At 39.6% G+C, this 18,550-nt stretch overlaps 1 protein-coding gene across 15 annotated transcripts in view; it reads right to left on the bottom strand.

Moving 5' to 3' along the window:
• Positions 1-18,550, bottom strand: part of LOC129744513 (alpha-1,6-mannosyl-glycoprotein 2-beta-N-acetylglucosaminyltransferase) — a 519,113-nt gene that overhangs the window by 212,648 nt on the left and 287,915 nt on the right. For 2 of the 15 annotated variants that reach the window (XM_055737141.1, XM_055737156.1), the window contains exon 2: positions 15,308-15,748. The exons of 10 other annotated variants lie outside the window; for them this stretch is intronic. The gene's annotated coding sequence lies outside the window, so the exon portion shown is untranslated. Of the gene's footprint in view, positions 1-15,307; positions 15,749-16,575; positions 16,912-18,550 lie in introns of those variants that run through there. 3 more of the 15 variants (XM_055737165.1, XM_055737133.1, XM_055737149.1) reach the window with 3 other exon arrangements.

Genomic DNA, 18,550 nt, shown 5'->3' with positions numbered 1-18,550 from the left:
TTAATTGAAAATGGTAGAAACGGATGTTCAGCATACGTCAAGGCTGAAATTTTGGTGAAACTTTTTACATCACTAGTTCTTTTGCATAAAACTTAATTAGGTATGCCATATGGCCATATTTCATGGTAATATTTAGTTCATATCATATTTTCATCGGATCAGTGATTTGAGTGTAGATTTAATGTTTCAATGATAAAAAATAAAAAAATTCATAAGACTAATATATTTTTCTTGATATAGGCATTTAACCTTCCTTGATATGGGCATTCAGAACCTGTCTCTTATTCCAATATTTGATTATTTACAACCTTGCCTAAAGCTTCAATTTGTTGAATTCCCGATTTCCAGATGAATAAGAAAGAAAAACCATTAAAATTTTTGTTCACAGAATCTGTAGGCACGATAATTAAAGTTCAATATATTATAACAAAACTGACAAAAATCTTGTTTGAATTTTTAATTTTTTTTGGCTTTATATAACAATCAAATTTCTTCATGCCATATGTCGAAAGCGTATTACCCTCAAACTGCACTGATTAGATATGATGAATCTCCAGCCATATCGCTAATCGGCTGTATGCGCATATTACCTAACATGCGCATTTAGGAACACTTCCCCCTAGTGTCAATTTTCGAATTTCACTTGTTTCTACTGTCCGTCAACGTGTTAATTTTTGCGTTTTTGTCTGCTTATTTGAAAGCGGTGTAACCGTAGGATAGAAATAAAAAATCTCAAAAAACTGCTTGGCATTGCCAGATAATTTATCGATTTATATAACCTTTGCAAAAACATTTCATGCAATTTTTATTAACAGCGCTAGCAAGCAAAGTCTGCCATTTTTACATACTTTTCAATGGATTCAGATTATTTTAAAATTTTTATAACTTATTTCATGAAATTCTTGACTGTCTATCATGTTAGCAAAAAATGAAGCTTAAAAATAGTCAAAACCAAAAATCAAAGACCGACTTCACTTTAAGCTTATATGAATTTTCTGGATGATTTAATGTACAAAAATGTCATCTTCCATACAAAATTGAAACGCGTTGCGCTAACTCAGGAATCAACCAAATCATCTCAAATTTTACACTGATGCTTGGTGTCCCAAAAGGCATCGAAAAAACATATGGGAGCAAAAAGTCATTTTTTGCAGCGGTCTAATGTGCATATAGTTTTCAGACACCTGTTTATTGGAATAAGAAAGAAAATAAGTCTTCCCCTTTGTATGTGCATTTAATCCGCCTCTCCTACGAATAAGGTGTCGGGTATCGCCCAAATGGTGTAGTTTTCATCGCTATAGAAAGAAGTGAAATTTATGTATGTATATTGCCTCCACTTTGGTATGGCGAAAACTTTTTAAGTAACTTTATAATACGATCTCTTTATAATGTATATCGAAAGCATATGAAAATAGCATATCAATAGGTATATAGCTACAAAAATGTTTGTAGAGGGTGATTAACAAAGTACAAACTTTCTCTTCATTTCTATATTTAGATTTGAAATCTGAATTCAGATTTAATTATTGCAGCTACAGCTGCAACAGCTGTAAGTGTTGGTCGATTTTAATATATTCAGATGTATTTTTCTCTGAAGATCGTGCTTGTGAAAGCTGACAGAATCGCTTTAATCTTTGATTTTCGTTTTTTTTCCAGATTTTCTGGATGTATCCGGGGGCTTGCCCATAAATTCAAAAATTAGCAAGTCAAATCTGGCCAGAACGCTCAGATTTTCCCCGATTTATTCAAATAATTTACTGAATCATTAAAAAAAAATTCACATTCCCCTCTGATAAGTTTTAATTGTTGCGTCCAAAAACGATTTTAGAGTAAGTTTAGAAATGAAAAAACATTGTTGTAAATCCTTGGATACGATTTAAACGCTCCTAATGTTATATTTAAATTCCAAGTATTTTTCTTTCAGTTTTCCCTTGTAGATATGTGCTTTGGAATAATGCCTAGATTCAGAAGCGGGGTTGATTGCCATATTTAAAAAAAGACGCTCAGAATATCTGTTTAGGATAATTGGAGGATCTCACCGAAAGCTCCAAGGCAGCAGGTCTCAAAATCAATGTCTCCGGAAAGACCAAGTCGACGGAAATCAACACAGAAAAGCGTTTCAATCTCGTGATAGCTGGGCAACAGGTTGAGAAAGTGGAGGGCTTCCAGAATCTTGGCAGCCAAATTACGCCTGATACCAAGAAAGACATCGAAACCCGGATCAGAAAAGCCCGATTTGCGGTCGCGAGTCTTCGAAACATCTGGCGCTCACGCGAGGTCTCTCTACGTACAAAAATTCGAATCCTTAACTCAAATGTCAAATTGTAACCGGTTACAAATCGTTTGAATTTTGTTTTAATTTTGTAGGTTTGTAGGTTGAGCTCTAGCAAATTTATGTTTCTTGTCCAGTCTCACAACAAGATAGCACCACAGTAGGCTACATTTTTACTGCTGGCGGCTGTCAATTAACAGAGGAGGAAAAGAAGGAAAGAAAAGGGAAAATTGAAGGCGGAAAAGCAGCTTTCTTCCGAAAAATTCTCTCTCTTCTGTACCAGGCGTCCGCGAGTTAAGTCAAGTTCCTGTAAAGTGTTTGTGAACGTCCACGGAATTCACTCGAATACCGGTTTGATCTCTTCACGGCTTGGCCCCCAGATCCCTTGTGTTCTCGCGCCTTATCGTAAAGGACCAGCATCAATAACGTTCTCGGGGTCTGAGGACCTCTGAATATAAAGGAGAACTTCCCTTTTCGGCCTGTCCTGATACGGGGCGAGCCCCCTGGCGCCGACGATTTCGGCACACCGTCGATACGCCCTTAAATCGACGGCCTTCCTGCTTCCGGAACTATGACGTTGCGACAGTAACAGCAGTACATCACGGTAAGTGAAACAATTACACGCCACACAAGACACAGAACATTGTTTTATACACATAGACAACACGCCACAAGAAAACGAAGAGATGAAAACGAAAATTGCAGAGAGGCGCTTGACAGGAATCCAGATGGGCATCGAAGAAGAGGCAGGCCTAGTAACTCGTGGCGGCGTAGTCTAGCCGCTGAAATCCGCACAGTTGACGAAAATCTTGGCTGGCAGCAAGTGAAGACGCTGGCTCCGGATTGCCAACAGTGGAGATCTTTTATCTCAGCCCCTATGCCCCCGTCGGTCAATCGGTGCCGGACCCTTAGGTAGGTAGATAGGTATTATTGTAAATTCTTTATTTAAATGTCAAAAGCATTTAACGCCTGAGAGCAATTCACATTTATGTGTGAATTGATGAGATGAGCTAATCGATTTCCAAGAGGAGAAAAATATTAAGCAGCAAAAATTTGCACTATCCGGTTGCTCAAAGCAAAATCATAAATTGTTGAAACAAAAAACAACATTTATTCATCTCAGTATTACTAAATTTGCATACATTTGTCTACTCTAGTATCTGCATAATGTTCAGGTACTTATGCGGAGGGTCACGATGGCCCTACTTTATACAATGTGCTATCGATGCGTGTACACAACTGTGTTTCTTTTTTTTTTTTTCAAAGTAGCGCAACGTGTTCCTGTCCAAGCTTTAATGTTAACAAACGATTGTGCGGTGCCCTAGTGGAAAACAATCTTGTATCAGCCGGACCAGAAGATAAAAAAAGCCCGCCCAGTTCGAACGACCAAGTCAAGCCACTGATGCATTCAGCTGCTGATGGAGATGGCGTTGGAGATGATGCTGTAGGTAAATGTTCAAACGTCATTAGGGGCAATTCGAACATCACCATGCACGGCGTTCGATGAGCGATATATCGGGGTGTCAATTTACACTTCCGTTGATGACCATCGTTCAGAGAGGGGCGGCACAGTTCGGACACATCAGTAAAGATGGGGCTAACTTTGACAGGATAAAATCGACGGTGTAAAATCGAATTACCAACTTCAACTGGTGCCATGCATGTGAAGCGATTTGTGAGCTTTATGATAGGAAGCGCTCTCGAGTCAAGTGCAGTTTCCGATTACATGGGCGCTAATGATTGAATGATTGAATGATGTTTGTTTAGGTTTTTTTTTTTCAGTTGAAAAACACACTAGGGAGGGACACACGGTATCGATGGAACGGCGTAGGGTTTTCTGCACATTAAATGGATGCATCTCACGAATCAAGTGCATGCTAAAATTGTATTCGTATTTCTTTTTATCACTTCTTTATCTAATCTATCACAGATATTTTTAAACTCGATAAAGTGTAACACACCAAGTGCTGAAACTAAGGGCGTTTTAAACTTTAGTTGTGATGTATTAATGGTAGTGAACCTAACAAAACACAAACTTTACTGAATGTCTGAGTTTTTATCGGTACGCATTTTATAACGTGGGTAATTCAATTCACAAAGCATTTGTTGGGGTAATCGACATACGACCAGATAAGCACAAGCTTCCCTGCCGATGCATCGCTTCGATCGGACCAACCTAATCTACGACGAAACATTCACAGGTGTCGAAATCTAGCACCATTTGATAGCTAACGATGAGCTCATTTATTAGTAGCGTAACGCTAAACATCAAGGTAGTTTGTGCGAATTCTCGTTCAATTTGTTGTTCCCTTGTAAACATAATATTCAAACAGCTCCGACCTTGATTCACTTGGCTCTGGGTGGGAGGGGGCAAATTCTCAATTTTTAACGGAATCAACGATGAGCAACCTTATTCACTTATCCAGAGCCAGAACCACAAGGGAAGCTCCAATTCCACAAAACCGGGCCAAGTCGACCATAAATCCATCAGTTTAGCCAATTTGGCTTCAATCATCTTATCTCAGACAACTTTTATAGGTCCACCGGGTAGCCTGTGAGTTGCTACTCTGCTCGCTGCCTTGCCTGGTGTGGATTTGTTTATTGTTGATAGTTTTTGCTAAGGCCAATCGGCACAGCGCAGTAAAGTTTGAAAACAGACCGTTTACATTCGTTTCTTATAAGCTGATTCGCTTTTAACTTTTATAATTCTGTAAAATTGTTCAATATAATAAATGTAAACAGATTGCTATCAGTCTTCATCAGTAAACTCGGTCGTTCGGTTATAATATATTTGATGAAGGTCCATGGAAATCGGTGTGCAAGAATGTTAAGTTCATTACAGTTAAAACAATTAACGTTACTTTACTTTTTTTAAACGAACGTTATGTTTTTGGGTTTGATGATCCCTCCGGTACTATGGCGACCGTCAAAATTTAATCAATCCTAACTCTTTAACTGCATCAATTATGAATCTGTTGCAAAAGCTTTTGTTTTGTTGGTAGAAATAACTTTAATAGCCTATGACTAAAACATGTTTCGTTAAAAAACAAATTCTTTTTTTTAATAATTTAATTGTTTAAATACTTTGAAAAACGAGAAAACAAATTTGATCTTGTTTTTTTTGGGTTTTCTTATTCTTTTGTATTGAAATAGGTAGTGTGGGACTACGGATATTTAGGATAAGCGGACGAACCACATGTCTTATAGCGGCGGTTAACTTAGAACAATTGAAACATTTATTCGTCAAAGATCAGCATGGAATCTTTACACTAACGGCAATCTCCACTGCTGGCGATCCGGAGCCAGCGTCTTCACTTGCTGCCAGCCGAGGTTCTCGTCAACTGTGCGGATTTCAGCGGCTAGACTTCGCCGCCACGAGCTTTTGGGCCTGCCTCTTCTTCGATGCCCATCTGGATTCCAGTCAAGCGCCTCTCTGCAAATCTCGTTTTCATCTCTTCGCAGCGTGTGTCCAATCCATCTCCACTTACGTTCCCGAATCTCGATTTCTAGCGCCTTTTGATGACACCGGCGATGAAGTTCAACGTTTGAGATCCAGTTGCCAGGCCACCAAGCGCGGATGATGTTCCGCAGGCAGCGATTTACAAAAACTTGCAGTTTTCGCGTCGTCACCGCATATGTGCACCAAGTTTCACACCCGTACAGCAATACGGATTTGACGTTTGAGTTGAAGATTCGGATCTTAGTTCGTAGAGAGATCTGGCGTGACCGCCAGATGTTTCGGAGACTCGCAAACGCAAATCGGGCTTTTCTGATCCGGGTCTCGATGTCCTTCTTGGTCCCACCATCAGGCGTAATCTGGCTACCAAGATACTGGAAGCACTCCACTGTCTCAACCTGTTGTCCAGCTACCACGAAATTGGAACGATTTTCTGTATTGATTTCCATCGACTTGGTCTTTCTGACATTGATTTTGAGACCTGCTGCCTTGGAGCTTTCGGTGAGGTCGTCGAGTTTGCTCTGCATGTCTTGTCGACGGGTACGAGACATGGATATTGCTCGAGGAGGACCTTCACACGCTCGAAGTATTCGAGCGACGAGTGTCAAGAACCAACGGAGAACGGAGTATGGAGGCCAAAGATGAACCTCGAGCTCGCGCGTCTCTACTGCGAAACAGAAGGTGGCGGAGGCTGGACGGATACGCTGGGTAGGACATGTTGCGAGAATGTCGGACGATTATCCTGCGAAACAGGTGCTCACCGCGAATCCAGCATGGGGAAGTCACTTCCGTCAAGGATGTGTTTCATTGTCGAGTCAAATTTGAACTTTTTCGAAAATCTTCAACAAATATTCTTCAAAATATAACTCAATGTCGTTGTTTTCAAGCTTTTGGTCACGGCACTAAAAATTGTAGAATGAGTGCCTGATGCATGCTTTGCGGCTCATTCGATCATGAAAAATCTAAATGCCTTTTTAGGTGGTGATAATTCACAAACAGAATTTTTCAAGTGTGCGAATTGCGCAGGTAATCATTCCTCCAATTCCATAGACTGTCCCGTTAGGGAAAAAATTATTGCTTCTAGGAAAAATCCCAAAGTTGTCAGAAAAGTTTCTTCTCCTCCTTCCTCTTATTCGACTTAACACGTCAGGCCGGCAAACAATCTGTCTGTCCGCGGTCAGCCTCGGCCTGCATTGGAATCACGTCTTGGTAATGCTCGAAGTGATTTTAATGTTACCTGTGCTGATTCAGCGCCACAGACTCGTTGTTTAACGTTCTCAAAGGTGGTTGAAAATGGCTTGTCTGCTTCGGGTATGGGAAATGGGAAAAAACCAAGTCTCAACGTTCATGCAAAGGCTTGGGAAAATTTCCGAAATTCCTTTTCTTCTCTTTTATTTTCTGATCCTAACGATTTTGTTGATTTGGGTGAGATTACTGAGGAAAAATTACAATTTTTGCATCAAAATTTAATGGAAATGATGCAACTTATGTTGAAAGCAAAATACAATGTTTGGAGCTTTCCAATCTTCTTTTAATTATGCTAACAAAATTATTATGACTTTACGGTATCCTCATGGATCCAAATAGATGTTTAAATATTATGATTTGGAACGCTAGATCTTTGCTGGCTAACCAAGAGGCTAACCAACTCACAAATTTACAATTGTAATATTTTTCTGGTAAAAATCAAGTTGATTTCATGAATGTTCCTCTACAATTTATCGTTTTATGTTTATTTATTAGATTGCCATTGAAAATATGGCGTATGTATCTTTTCTCAGGGTTTTATGTGATAAATTATGAAAAAGGGTTAAAAATACGCAAAAAAAGTTTATCCACCTTCAAATGGATATTGTCGCTGAATCCCCAAACCGGAGTTATCGTCAATGAGCGCTGGCGACATTTACTGGCGACACTCACTGGCGACAAGTTATTATCAGGACGTGTACAACTTCGGGTGTGTTCTTATACCAAAGATTTTTTATTTCAAAGGAAAGTTCCGCAAAAACAAAGGATTTTTTCCTTTGGTTTTGGTATAAATAAAAAATCCTTTGGTTCAAATGCATTTTCCTCTGTTTCAAAATTTTTTTCTTTTGAAAAATCTTAGATTCAAAATATTAATGCTTTGATACAAAAACCAGTTTCATTTGATTTAAAGTTATTATCTTTGCTCAAAGGTAATTTAGATATAGATTTAAAAGCATTTATTCATTGAACCATTTTCCATTTATTCCAAATGGAAGATTTTTACCCTGTTGTTTCGAAGTTCCTATTAGGAGTTTGAATAATAAAAAGATACAATTTTAGTTCTTAAATTCTTTTTTATTCACAAACACATAAAACACTGGTTCACTATAACCGAGTAGGGTCCTTGATATCGTTGACAAAGTTTTGCATTCTTCGTGGGCCGGTCAATAAACTTCCGAAAGCCACTCCAGCTGCTGGCTGGTCCGACTGGTGATTGCCGTTGAAGATTGGGCCGAAAAAATACGACCGCGGGATTTGGGGAGGTGTTACTTTGCGCAGCTTTCTCCATGTTCGAGAGACTTGGAAATCTATCCGTCGGCCGTGGTCCTGTAACTATACAAGCGTTTTAGAAAATCTTGAGTTTACTTAAATATTCAGTATTTATTAACTTACACTTACCATTTTGCATCCTGAATCCTCCTTATTTATAGCTTACTCCGATTCACTGGTTTGATTTTTAAAACGAGCGGCCGAACTTTATTCGATTTTTCGGTTTTCTGTTCTTCTTGCAAGTCAATGCAAAATATCTTCTATGTTTGAAGTTTTTGTTTCAAAAAATTATTCTTTTCAGTTTAAAACATTTTTCTTCGGTTGAAAGAAAATTTACTTTGTTTCTAAAGAAATATACAATTGAACAAATTTCTTTTGAACCAAAGAATTTGTTTGAATCAAAGTCCAAAGTTATTCAATTCAAAAAATTTATTCTTTTTTTCAAAAATTATTCTTTTCAATCAAAACTATAATTCATTGATTCAAAGAAAACAGGAGCTGGATTCAAAAAAATGAATGTTTTGAATCAAAGTCAGATTTATTTCGTTCCAAAATTCAAGTTTACTCTGCGTGAATACACGGAATCGTCCATCTTGTGACAGGCAATCGTAATCATAGGCATGGTAGGCGAACAAAAAGCGCTCCGTCTCCACCCCCCACCAATGAGAAACTTTTGGTACTCCTTGCCTACTGTTGCTCAATATGCAACCACCCGTAGCTGTATAGGCACGCTGGTTATTACTTTACAAAAGCGTTGCCAGTAATGATATTTCACAACGTCGCTAGTTGGCAAGGTTGCCGATCACCAGCGCGAAAACTTCGGATTTCAACTTCAATGACAATACTACGATTTAAGTGTGTTTTAAAAAGTTTTAGTGTGTAGCCTGCAGCTTTCTAGAATGTAAACACTGTGTCAAGCTGTCATTTAGCGCTCTTGAAGTTTTCGTTTCGGGTTTCGTGTTCAAAATTTGAAGTAGGTAATTGGTTGCAAAATGCCCAAAAAAGCACAAATTCCAATCAGGATACGCATCAGCATTATTGAACATCACAAAACCGGCAAAAACTACCGTAATATTGCCGATATTGTCCTGCTTAATAAAAATACGGTTGCAAGGATTGTTCAGGTGTACAAAAAGCGTGGTTCTATCTCACCAGCTAAGCGATCGGGGCGAAGACTACAGGCCGAATTGACAGAGCTATCGTGAAGAAGGCAGAGCTAGACCGGGGACTATCAGCTCCGAAAATTGCGAAACAAATTGAAAGCGAATTTTTCCATTCAACTGACATCACAATCCGTGCGAAATCGTCTTCATAAAAAAGGTCTTATAAGGGCAGAGTAGCGCTTAAGAATCCATGGTTGTTCGCAAAAAATATCAAAAAAAGATTGAAGTGGACCCTGGACCACATTTCATGGACCAGTGATGACTAGAATAGGGTGATTTGGTCAGATAAGTCGAAAGTAATGCTATTTGGGTCTGATGGTATCACAAGAAAATGGCGGCGAACCGGTGGAATTTTGAAAAAGGAGTGTTAGCGGACTACAGTCAAGCATGGCGGTGGTGCGTTACTTAACATACATTGATTTTTAGCCAACTGAGCATAACTTTGATTTTCATTTGCAGGTAAAGTCATGGTTTAAGGATCTATGGCTACATCCGGCGTTAGAGAACTTGAATTCATCGATGGATTCATAAGCAAAGAGGTTTATTTGGATATTTTGAAGCGGAAATTACCAGGGTCTGCACAAAAGCTAAAGTTGGGGCGCAGATATACGTTCCCACAAGACGGAGAACCGAAACACACCTCAAAGCTGGTTTCGCACTGGTTCAAAGAAAAGCGTATCAAGGTTATGGAGTGGCCAGCACAGTTTCCCGACCTTAATCCGATCGAGAATCTCTGGTCAATTTTGGCAGGTAATCTCAATTGAATGGGACAAAACCACCCCAGAAACAACTGCTTAGCTTGTTGAATCGATGCCACGACGTTGTCAAGCAGTTATTGAAGCCAAAGGAGGTCACACAAGTACTAAAACTATGTGAGCCAGAGAGGTGAATAAACTTTTTTTGCGTTATTTTTTATCTTTTTTTTAATCATCGTATCTCAAATTCAACAGAATGTTTTTTATTTGGAACTTGAATGAATTGTTTTAGTTTTTAGATTTATTGATTAGATCCTAGGCTTCAGCAATTTATCTTATTCTATAATATAAATGACACTTAATAACTACAGTGATTGTTAATTTGTAAAAGAGAACTGCACAATTCTACTTTTGATTTGTTCTCTGGACATGCTTAGTTGAATAATATCGACGTTTGTGTTGTAAAATGCCATCATTCGGTACATTGGTTCGTTTCTGGCGTAATTCTGGATGCGATTAGCTAGTTGAAACGGCCTTACGCTTCGTAAACTGCTGCGGCCTTCGTACGGAGATATACAAGATAATAAATACGGCGAGTAATATCTGTTACCGTTAGTAACATTTTTCTTGTTGCATGTTAGTTTTTGTTTCTTTTTTCAATGTTAATTGTTTAATTTAATTATTTATTTTGATGGGTGTTTAAGTTAGGCAATTGATTTCAAATTAGTTCATAAAAATGGCCAAGTAACAGGGTTAGGTTAAGACATGACACGTATAACATCACACACAAATATAACATCACACAATATACCGAATTCCAGTTCAGTGGATGAATGGAAAAACGGAGGGCTTGTCAGAAGGAGGAAACTGCACGATGTTCTCTTTCGGGTGGTAGCCACGTAGAAGAACACCACGAGTACGCGTGTTGCATAGCATTAGGCGGTGAGAAGGTTACAAAGTGCGACTTTAGTTTCTGGGCCAGGAAATAGCCCGATTCGCGATCTTCGAGATACAGGTCGTGGACTTCGTAAATTCAGTCCCGGAGCCTGTGACTCACCCGTGTTCGCTAAAGAGGTCCGGGCCAAATAGCCTCATTATCAATCCTAGTGGCACGTGGTGAGACACCTCGCTCAGCGGTGTCGACAACCAGGGTCGCTAACTCCCACCAAGACCCCTGAATCGTGAATCATCGCCAGCCATTCGGCCTTCTCATCAGCCACCAAAATCCATCCCGGAAGATTATTCTGCTTGGTTGTTGCCTTAATATCGGCCAGATTCCCGCCAACGCACACTTGATTGGCTAATCAAATTCTGAGGGCTCTATTGGAAATCAGCCAACCACAAGCCACCACAAATCATCCGCCAAACATTCGCCAAGAAGCCCGCAGGAGATCGCCAGTCCCGCCACCCCAGAAGCCCATCCCGACGCCGCAGGCCTGCACAAAAACGGTGAGCGTATCGCTACATACATACCAGACACACATACACATCTAACACTCCACACAGTTATTACGTTGCTCTGCGACGTAGTTCCACCTCCCCGTGGTGCAGAGTGGAAACGTGTCTGCAAGTCCGGCGTATTGCAGATGTACGGCCAAGAGAACTACACCAAACCCACTAGAGGCCGTCGACGGGTCCCGCCAAACCCGCGCGGAAGAAGTGGTGCACCCGGGTACTTTGGTACCAGTACTTGGGTGTGAGTGTGATGGTCCAACACGCTGTCGGGGGGTCATGACCCTGATATGCGGATGCGACCGGAGGGAGAGCAATCGCCAACTTGTTTTGCGCTTCGGTGGGTATAGACCCGTCTCGCAAAATGAGTAGATGCGCAAAGTGGTGGCCAATGGTGGGCCGATCACTTAGGGACGTGTTTACACGTCAGTGTCCGAGAGGCACATTCTGCCGGAGGTGTCAGGGTTCGACACGCGTTTCGGGAATTGATGCGCCCGAACCGCGAGTGTGACCTGATGAGGGCGTTCTATAGCCCGATCTGCGCTTCGGGTGGTCAAGCGCCCGACTTGAAGATCGGGTAGTTGCGCTGAGTGGTGACTTAAGTCAACACTATTTGTGAGTTCGGAGGAGTCTGAGTCCTACACGTGGCCTAGGGGGCTTACCCCCCCTACCCACGTGTTTGAACAGAGAAAGTGCCGTCGACAACTCACTTTGTGTTTCTGGATCTTGGACTGGATTCACAAAGTTAGTAGTTGCGCTACGTGGGGACCTCATTCACACGATGAGATGTCGGGTCCTAACTCGTCAGAGGAGGGGTCGCGCATCGAGTTGTGTTAGAATGAGGCTATGCTATCAGAGGGTTCGGAAACGAGTATTGCCTTGGAGCGCACTAGCGCGAAATGACCTCCCACTATTGAAGCAAAGTGTGTCAAACAGTTCGAGGTGGGAACAAAGGTCAGTGGCCCCAGGTGGACTTTATGGCGTAGGGGGTACAGTGTTCCTTAGCATTGTATCATGAGTCGTCCAATTGCACCCATGGACCCAGAGTAGCAAACTGGGGGGACGCGGTGGCTCGCCGTGCCTTGGAATGCAATCCGTAAAATGGATTTACCACCTGGGTTAACAACTAATAAAAAAAAAACACAGTTATTATAACACCAAATAAACTACAAATCTAAATCGAAGCAAATTGTATTTTTTAAAACACGAATCACATCCGAGTCTTGGGAGCAAAAAGTAGGCACAAAGCCGACCTTGAAGTCCTTCGCGAGATCAAGATCGAGCTAGCCAACAAAAGAAGGTCATGTGTACCCACCCTCACTGATCCCCAGAGGAACGACCAGGGATCCGAGGGCTTAGACTCCGTCCCCTCTGGACGTGTGGTAATATATCTTCCACAGATTAAGTCTTTAGAAACAGTGCGTCGATCGATTTTCTTCGGGTTTCCAGCGTGTCCAAACCTACCAGCATGCACAAGACTCGATACTCCAGCATTTCTGCTTGCCACCTAAGGTTTCTCAAAGCGTATTTCAAGAACTTCTTCTGAAATAATGAATTTACTTTGTTTTAACATAAACAATAATAAACTGAACCACAATTAACTGTGTTTTAATTTTCCGTAGGGTTTTTTTTGTAATAAATCTAGGTTTTCGCTGGGGGTGGATATACTTTTTTTGCATAGGGGAGATGGGGGCATAATGGCCACCTTAAGGAAAACGGTTATTTAACCATAGAAAATAGCTATAATATGGTGGTTACATTATTGTTTCGTGTTCAGACACTTGAAAAGCCTATTCCCTAACGGGCTGAAACGTGAAAAACTAGATGAAAACGTTAAAAAATGCATTTTAAAAAATTTTGCCAAAAGCTGAAAACCAGCCACTGTGGAGGCATAATGAGAACCCCCCCTGAGGCAGTATGAGCACCATTAATCAGAGCAAGATGTGCGTTTTTGCCGGGGAACCTAGCAGCGAATTCAATTCGATGAAGTCAGGTGAGTCGTAGATTCATCAAACAAAGCAATAACAAAATAATCTAGGTCTGTTTGTAGAATACAAACAATTCACGCACGCTCATACATTAAGTGCTTTGTTCGGAGGATGATGCTACTAGCCGTATAATGTAACAATAAAAAAATCGATCATGAATTGTGAATGGAAAAAAATCCCTTCGAACAGAAATCTAACTCTAGTCTTTTGATTACCTCTCCGACACCTTACCAATAGGCTAAATCGTCGGATGAAAACTAGTCAAGGTGTGGCGCTATAAATCAATTTTAATTCGCTGCTAGACTCTACGGCAGAAAATGCTCATTATGCCTCGATAATATGGTGCTCTATATGCCCCTAGTCAACAAATTTAAGTAAAAACGTGTTTTAAAATTGATAAAAGTGAAAAATCAAAAATTTTTTGATAGTAAAAATTGAGAAACAATGTGCACATCATGTTGCAGTGCGTACATTATAGATCAAGGTTATTTTAAGATCATAAGAGCTTATTTCGTGGTGCTCAATAATTATAATATTTTCGTAACTTGAGAACCAAGCTAGTTTTTTTTAAATATCTCTGTAAAGATGATAAGGAGATTCCTTTTTTTGTGAAAATCTAATACTATAGGAAGTACGAAACAAATCCTCATGAAAATGTATTTAAGAAAATACGCACTTTCGTAGAAAAGCGTAGTTCTCATTATGCCTCGGGTGCTCGTTATGCCCTCATCTCCCCTACTGTAGGTTTGCTTAAAGCTTAAACTATGGAAAATATTTCATCCGAAGACCGCAATTCGATTAGAGTCAAGATAAAAAAGTTATTAAGCTTCAATAATGGGCTATCATTTTTAAGGATGGTATTCATCAATGTTAATGAGGCGTCAAAATGATCGACCGGCTCGACCGAAACACTTAATTCGAAATGCATGTCACTTGGTAAAATAATGACATAATTTGAACCATTTTGGTTGAGTTAGATTGAAAAATCGTTGCATTTTTTTTAAATATTTGGTTGTAGTTGGTTTAAGTATTAGATTTTTTTAAATATTTGGTTCATCATATCTATTAGGAAAAAGTAACCCTCAAAAGCCCCATTTTTTGTCACTGAAATTCCACAGAAGCTTAGTTTCAAGATTATAAACAACTGGTTTTCATGATTCTCCCGAACAAAATCCCATACAAACTTCAGGTTCGTTGAGCGATTCCTTCCCGTGACCCGATCTGGCCCAAATTGGCATGGGATCTTGTACTATGGGCCTAGGATCAATTTTAGCCTTCATCGCAGAACTTTTTCAAAAGTCATGTCATTTGGGGCACTCTACTGTACCTAAAGTGTTTAAAATTATTACTCATCGCATAACAACTAAAGATAGCTCGGGCGCAATCTAAAAAAACGACAAACCTGCAGGTGTTTAGCTGTTTGCTTACTCTCAGTAGGCATGGTACAAACATCGTAAAACTGCATTGCCGTCTCCGCCGCGTTTCGCCATCCCGAAGAACGGAAGCAAGGAACAAAAATCGATAAATTTGCAAACAGAAGAGGCGGCGCGGCACAGCGCGAGGTCGGTTTGGTCTGGCGTGTCTTTGGCGAAGAACCCTCCCTAAGAAAACACACCGAGACTGACGCCGGCAGCGGAGATTTCCATCTTAATGTGAAATACCGACCGAAAAATAAACAACTCCCACGAATGATGGTCCGAAATGAAATTCCTTCGTTTCGTTAACGGGCTTTGTTTTTGTTTTTGTTTGTTTGGAAAACTTACCTTTCATGGGTTTTGATTTTTTTTTTGGTCCAGCTTCACCTTTTGACTTCTGCTGGCGTTTAAAAAGGGTTTCTTCACTTTTGTATTTTGTTTTTTAGCACTTTTTCGTGTGTCCTAAAATCAATACAACACTTCGAGTCGCCACACGCGTTACATGGCAGCAGTTTTTATTGTGTCGCGATTATGCTCGCTTCTTCCACTTAGCCAATGTAGACTGCTAACGATTATGAAATTATGTTTCCACTTTTCCACCTCACTCGATTCGCATCACACTCAGCGAGGTTTGTTGGAGTTGTTGTTGTTCTTTGAAGGGTACGATTTTTTCACTAGGTTCTCACGCTGCTGCTTGACTACTTACGCATCAATCGACCATCAGTTAGGGTTGCGTTGTTGTTGATGCGTTTCGTAGGTTTCGAAGCGTTCAACTTGAAATGCACTTTGCTGGAGGAGGAATGAAAAAAAAAACATAACCTTTAATTGGCCATGGCCTCAGCACACGGTCACTACGGAACGCGGTCGATACGGTTTCTTCTTTTCGTTAACAAAAACTAAAACAAAACGGATCAATAATTTTGCACTACACTCTCTTCAGACCGCACATCTCCCCTACAGAATGATAATCCACCGCAACTTATTTAGTTAAGCTGTCGTCGTCGGTCGTTGTCGCAGAACACCGTCTTACGCTATTCACAAACGACACAAATGGCCAGTCGCCACACCAAATCGATTTCAATCTCCGTCTCAACTAGAAGTAATTTGCCTTTGTGATGATGATACGACGACTGACTGAAGGAAGAAGGTACGGCGCGAGGAGCAATAGCTTCTAATACGGGACCGCGACTTTGCTGAGCTGTTTAGCGGCCTCTCGCGGCAATGTCACAAATTGTCACGGATATCAACCACCTCCGGCCACCGTGCGCACCGGTAGCCGCAGTCCGTTTCGGCCGAACGCAAGGCGGAATACACTTGGCGTGGTAGCACTGAAAGCTGGGTATAGGTATAGATATCAGCATGAACAAATGATGGACAGAGAGCAACAACAACAAAAATCACTCGGTCGATGATGACGACCTATGGCCACAATGCTGAGCGCCGTTCCGCCGCAGACACCCAGCCAGCCAGAATCTAATAAAACAAAGATTCTGCACGATTCAGAACACGAAAATCCCAGCCAGCAGCACTACTCACAGCTGATTTCCCTCAGGGGCAGCACCGCTCTCGGTGTACATGAACCAAACAGTCACGCTACACGGTCAAAAATCACGCACCTCCTCAATGTGTCCTCACAGATGCCACAACACCCACCCAGACCGGCGCGGCTGACCGGATTTTCCGCACCAATCCCCCTAACACGATTCACACCCGGGAACAGACAGGAGCAGCTCTAAATACCATTATTGGGATTTCCCGACCAACCAACAACCGAATCGAATCGAATCGAAGTCATACGCACCACAACGCTTGAGGCGTATCAGTATTGCGTCCGTCGTCACGATTCGCGTCCAAGTGGGTTCAACGCCGTACTCATACTAAATCGGTAGTAGCTACCTTATTTTAACCGACTAACTGCTGCAAGCAATCATTCGGGCGTCGAGTTCGGCCACCAGTCAGTCAGAGAATGACCGCTCGCTAAACGACATGACGACGACGACGACGCCACCCACAAATACACTCATCATCGCGTGTGCTGTGCGGTCATCTTCGTCGACGTCCGTCGTCGCCGTTCATCGGAGGAACGTCTTCTTCTCAGTACTCACTAACTTCAGTTCACTTGTCACCACCTGTTTCATCGTCACCTGTGAAAAGCTCACGATTCACGAAGGTGTTTATTGTGTATAGGTCCTACGCGTTACGAGATGAAGATGCAGCCTTTTCTTTTTATGAAGTTTTTTATCTTCATTTTTGTCATTGATATGTTTGTTGCCATTGAAATAATTTTTGCCATTTTTGTAATTTTTGTAATTTTTGTAATTTTTGTAATTTTTGTCATTTTTGTAATTTTTGTAATTATTGAAATTTTTGTAATTTTTTTGATTTTTGTAAATTTTGTAATTTTTGTAATTTTTGTCATTTTTGTAAATTTTGTAATTTTTGTTATTTTTGTTATTTTTGCAATTTTTGAAATTTTTGTAATTTTTGTAAATTTTGTAATTCTTGTCATTTTTCTAATTTTTGTCATTTTTGACATTTCTTTTACATTTTGGACATTTTTGTAATTTTTGTAAATCTGGTCATTTTTGTAATTTTTGTCATTTTTGTCAGTTTTGTCATTTTTGTCATTTCTGTCATTTTTGTCATTTTTGTCATTTTTGTCATTTTTGTCATTTTTGTCAGTTTTGTCATTTTTGTCATTTTTGTCAGTTTTGTCATTTTTGTCATTTTTGTCATTTTTGTTATTTTTGTCATTTTGATCATTTTTGTCATTTTTTTCATTTTTGTCATTTTTGTCATTTTTTGTCAAATTTTTCTTTTTTGTCACTTTTGGCATTTATGCCATTTTAGTCATTTTTAGATTTTTTGTGATTTTTAACATTTTTATCAGTTTAGAAATAAATGTGATTTTTGTCATTTTTGTCATTTTTTTTTTTTTTAATTTTGGTCATTTTTGTCATTTCTGCCATTTTAGTAATGTTTTTCATTGTTGTAAATTTTGTAATTTCTATCATATTTTTTGTCATTTTTGCCATTGTTGTCATTGTTGCCATTTTTGTCATTTTAGTCATTTTTGTCATTTCTGTAATTTTTGTCATTTTATTCATTTTCGTCTTTTTTGTCGTTTTGCCATTTTTGTAATTTTTTTAAATTTTTTTCATTTTTGTCATTTTTGTTATTTTTGTCATTTTTGTCATTTTAGTCATTTTTGACATTTTTGTCATTTTGATCATTTTTGTCATTTTTTTCATTTTTGTCATTTTTGTCACTTTTGTCATTTTTGTCATTTTTGTCATTTTTGTCATTTTTGTCATTTTTGTCATTCTTGTCATTTTTGTCATTTTTGTCATTTTTGTCATTTTTGTCATTTTTGTCATTTTTGTCATTTTTGTCATTTTTGTCATTTTTGTCATTTCTGTCATTTTTGTTATTTAGTTATTTTTGTCATTTTTGTCATTTTTGTTATTTAGTTATTTTTGTCATTTTTGTAATTTTTGTATTTTTTGTAATTTTTGTAATTTTTGTCATTTTTGTCACTTTTGTCGTTTTTGTCATTTTAGTCAAATTTTTTCATTTTTGTCATTGTTGTCA

This window comes from Uranotaenia lowii, chromosome 1 (assembly GCF_029784155.1).
Source record: "Uranotaenia lowii strain MFRU-FL chromosome 1, ASM2978415v1, whole genome shotgun sequence".
NCBI classification, from domain to species: Eukaryota; Metazoa; Arthropoda; class Insecta; order Diptera; family Culicidae; genus Uranotaenia; species Uranotaenia lowii.
This window is presented reverse-complemented; position numbering and strand designations above follow the sequence as displayed.